The 4,778-nt window shown below is 40.9% G+C and overlaps 1 long non-coding RNA gene across 1 annotated transcript; it reads left to right on the forward strand.

Annotated features, from left to right (window-relative positions):
• The first annotated feature begins 955 nt into the window (after window positions 1-955).
• On the forward strand, window positions 956-4,189 carry LOC111159874. Its single transcript, XR_002641437.1, has 3 exons — window positions 956-1,049; window positions 1,200-1,292; window positions 3,731-4,189. It is a non-coding gene; the product is annotated as an uncharacterized LOC111159874 (long non-coding RNA).
• Window positions 4,190-4,778: the final 589 nt, after the last annotated feature.

Here is a 4,778-nt window from a genome sequence, read left to right on the forward strand (position 1 = left end):
AAGAGAAGCAATTGAGAATTGAGGAAGGAAGCCTCAACTGTAGACATTGAATGTTCTGGTTCACAGGTTAAATTCAAGTAGATCAGGCGTAACTGTCATATTGATGCCTTTACATGTCAGAGAAGGGCTGAGACCTACCTCTGGTTTTAGGCTTCTATACTCATTGAACTTAGGGTAGTTTGAGGTTCCTCCTTCTTAGAGTGTTAATGGGAAAGGCCTTCGTCATAAACCCCTAAGTTCCATCTGCTTCCATCTGCTTCCTGAGTTTGGTTCTATCATCCTGAATCCTTGGACACCAGGAGGGAGCCCTGGCTAGAGCAGGGTGCTAGGACACTTTTCTTTCTCCCTAGAACACATTCTCCTTGTATTTTAGACACAGTGTTTGAGGGCCTCTTCAGGGCCACACATAACGCCCAAAGTCCCACCAAACAGACCAAAGAGATGTCCAAGATGTGAGATTCCCAGAATTGCCCAGGAATTGGGAGAGGCAGAGCGAGTCTCCTGTCTTTCTGGTCCCAGGAAATTGTAAGGCATGTGTGGTTTTACCATTAAGTCATTAGGCAAAGTGGGATCTTCCACATCCTGGTTGCCTGACTCTTCATTCCAACCCACTACATCTGCACACCCTGTAGGTAAAGCTTCAGCGTTCCTGTGCAGGAAAATGTAACGTCCCACAGCACACAGCAATCCTCTCTGCCATCCTGCAACTAAAAATGCAGGATCAAGGTGCTGTTATATTTTTCAAACGTATGCCAAAGGCAGTTATATTACTGTGTTCATGGGAACATGGGTGGAAACAGCTCATGACGATAGCTTCAGTGAGATGAGAGCTGTGAAGTGCTTTATTTAAGGGGGTGGCTTCTCTTTGGGGACTGAAGTCAGTGATCTGAATGTTTTTCTTTTATCTGTTTGGACAGGCTAAGGAATGGAGACTTTGAATTTTGACTTTGAGCTGTAGGAACAGAGAGACTTTCTTCATTCTTTCAGCTTCTGGTTGCTCATTTGTTTTGTTCGTTGCCACGGTACGGGATAGCCGCCCCCACTAGCAGGTCAGTCACAGAAACCGAGGATCTGAAAATGGGGGAGGGGCTCCACATTAGGTCATCTAATCGTGTATGGCATTGTTTAAAATTGTTTTCGGCAACTTGGTCTTTGCCCAGTTTAAATGTTAACCATTTTTTCCCATTTACTTTTCTTAGGAGGTGGCTTGGCTGTGTATGAGGTATTACTGAGAATCCTCACGACTCTTCCATTTTTTGCTGCTTGTCTCCACATATGCCTCTTCCGGCACAGTAAGCGATTCTCTTTTTCAATTCACCTTTAAAATACTCACAGCTTTAAAAATGGACACTCATGTAACCTGCAGTCTATTTGCAGCACTGTTCTTTGTATGATTCTTACTACTCTGATAGTCCTATGTGTGTGCAAATACTGTGAGTACGAGGAAATGTGTGTGCGATGGAGTATTGGTGAGTTGCCATCAAGGAGAGGAGAAAACAGTGTCCTTCCTGCCTCTTTTGGTTTTAAACACGTGACACAAGGAATAGAAGTGAACTTGGAAGGAGGATATTGCTTGAATCTCGAGTTTATACCGATAACTAAAGTAAGGATCTCTTTAAATGTTAAGGTTTGGTATTTCTTTGGGTTAGCAAGACCTAGGCTAGAGAGGGTGGTGTTTTCTTAAGCTAGCCAGTGATTTGCCAGTTAAGCCCATTTGGAAGTTACGAGGCTCTGTACTCAGTGGAAGGCAACAGTGTCTTGGCTGGTAGAGTCAATCATAGTGGACTTCACAGCTAAAACAGGACCTAAGAGAGCACATTGTACCTTGTACATGATAAACTGAAGCTGCTGAGTTTTTCTAGATCCCGCAGCTGTTAGTTGCTGAGCCTAGTTAAAATTTTTTCCCCCAATCCCTATGCTTTAAGTTTAGACGATACTAAGTAGAAATGTGCTTTCTTTTACTTTTTTTTTTTTTTAACTTCCTATCATGGATTATTTCTCATTTTATAATAAGTGTTAGTTTTATATTCAATGTTCTTATCACTTAATGGTGTTATTTAGCAGGCGCCTGGGTGGCTCAGTGGGTTAAGCCTCTGCCTTCAGCTCAGGTCGTGATCTCAGGGTCCTGGGATCCAGTCCTGCATCGGGCTCTCTGCTCAGCAAGGAGCCTGCTTCCCTGACCCCTCTCTCTCTGCCTGCCTCTCTGCCTACTTGTGATCTCTGTCTGTCAAATAAATAAATAAAATCTTCAAAAAAAAATAGTGTTATTTGGCAAATACTAAAAAATGAACAGGCCCACCAAAATGATGCCAGACTATGTCTCTTTGTTGGTCATTTTGAAGTTGTAAAAACAGTGAGTAACTCCATTATGTTTCTTTGCCTGAGTTTTCATCAGCATCAAAAATATATATGTTCACTAATGCAGGAAGGACAAAAATCATTCAAGTAGTAAGTGAAGAATGTTGGTAATTATTTCCCAGGTCAATGACAAAAATTTGCCCCTCATCCTCACTGATGGAAAATATAAGTTAGTTGGCACCAAAAATGGATAATCACTTTCTGCTTTGAGATCTGGTATAGACATAACGCTTTGCTAGAAAAAGAAAGTATATATCCTTTGTGCTTATCCAGATTTTGTCTTTTCCTTTCAGTGCCTTCCATTTATTTAATTCTTTTGTTTGTTATTATTAAAAACCCATTTATTGAGGGATAATTGACATATAAAGACTGTACGTATTTAACGTACACAACTTGAGGAGTTTGGAGATAAGTATACACCCATGATACCATCACCACGATCTGTGCCATAAACCTGTCCATCACCTCCAAAAGTTTTCTGCCGCCCTCTTTACTTACTTTTTCTCATTTATTTAATTCTTATCTTCTGGTACTCTACTTTTGAAAAGACCTTTCTGTAATCCATGAATACCTTTCACTCTTTGTTTGATAATGTTAACTTGCTGTATCCTAATCATATCCTGTGAATATATATGATTGGTAACTCAGGGAAATTGGAAGGTTCAACCCAATATAGTGGTCAGTCTATATTTATTTCCTTCCATTGCATAAACAGTTCTGGCTTTTAAACAAAGGAGTAAATTTCTGTGTGTATGGATGCAGCTAAAATAAAAAAGCTGGACTATCAGACATGAATCAAATGTGCTATACAGACTAATCCATTATTCGAATATATCTGGGACTGCATGAATTAATCTTAATCATGTCTATTCTTTTAAAAACATCAACAGTTAAACATTGCATATCTCATTATTAAAAATGGTCTTGGAGCTGAGATGTAATCTCCTAAATTAAGGAATAAAAATAAGAGCAAGATGATCCAGCTAACCATTTTTCTTCTTCAAACTTGAAATAAATGGAGATCAAGAAAGTTAGACATCTTTAAATAAATCAGAGGTCTTATGACATTTCTAGTATTTTATTAACAAAGTTTTGATTTGATTTATCTCTTTAAAATAACTAGCAAGGTATTCTCTAAGTGCTGAGACATAAATTACAAACACGAAACCTTGATTTATGGTAATGGTGGATAATATGTGGGACATGGCAAGTTGTCCTGGATTTTACAACATTCCTCAAGTTGGGGGATGGAATCATAGAAAGTACTGGAATAAAGTTGTTGCCTTGGGCCCCGTTCGTTGATATATAGATGATGGCTGTCTTCTGAGAAATGATATAATCCTGATGATGTGAACTTGAACTTCTCTCCCAGGCACCTCCAGATTTTAGCGAAATCAGCTCAACATTTCCAAGTTCCTGTGATGGATCAGAGGCATTCAGATCTCTGCAAAGACATCAGAGGAGGAAAAACAAAGAAGTGTCTGCGTTGGTAAATACGGGGTCTCTGCGATCTCTTGCAGAATGTTAATATTTTCGTATTTCTCAAAGTACCTTCATCTCCCCCACCTCCTAGACCCTCAGTGACACCACTGCCCAGAACTTTCAATTCTGTGTCAGTCCAAAGCAAGCCCTCTGTAATGTTTACCGCTGAGCATTACCAGGGAGAAACTGCCCAGTTCTGCAGATCGGCCCCACATCATGCTTCCATTTACCAACCTCAAGAACTGTCATCGGCCTCGTGCACCATCTCCTGTTCTTTGCCTGGCTGACCTCTCCCCGGCTTTTAGGTCTCAGCATACACTTAAAGCCTCAGAGAAACCCTCCCCAATCTCCCTATCTGATTACACTCTCCCCGGCCTGGTTTCCTATTCATTTCTTTTGTGATGCTTTGCAATTTATAAATTTTTGTTTAGTCTCTGCCTGACTTACTGTTTGTCTCAACTAATTGTACAACTAATTTCTTGTACCCGGGGACAGCATCTGTGTTTTTAATACCCATAATATAGCTCTTCTTGCCACACAGTAGGCACTCAGGGAGAGTTTTTGTGTGAATGAATGAATTATAAGATTGGGTTTGGAGATAAAACATTCTATAGTAACAAAAGGAAGTTTAGAAAGCATCGCCATCTGTGAATCGCCTTGGCAGATGTCAGGCTGCGCACTGTAGTTGCATATGTCACATAAACATCGTGTGTGTGGTGAGGTAGTGAACAGACTCTTGTGCTCTGAATTTGGAGCACATGGCTGTTGCTGAGCCTTTCTAAACAGTGGTTCTCAACCTCCTTTTGTCTGCAGGTGCGCACAGGCTGATGCCCTGCTGACGTGTCCCACGTGACTATAGCCAGCATCGCGTGTGCTCCTACAGCCCTGGCTCTTCCCACACTTCTGTCTCTCCCACTCAGGAAACCACTCAAGGAAGT

This window comes from Enhydra lutris, unplaced genomic scaffold (assembly GCF_002288905.1).
Source record: "Enhydra lutris kenyoni isolate GAN:26980312 unplaced genomic scaffold, ASM228890v2 scaffoldscaffold70, whole genome shotgun sequence".
In the NCBI taxonomy this organism is placed as follows: domain Eukaryota; kingdom Metazoa; phylum Chordata; class Mammalia; order Carnivora; family Mustelidae; genus Enhydra; species Enhydra lutris.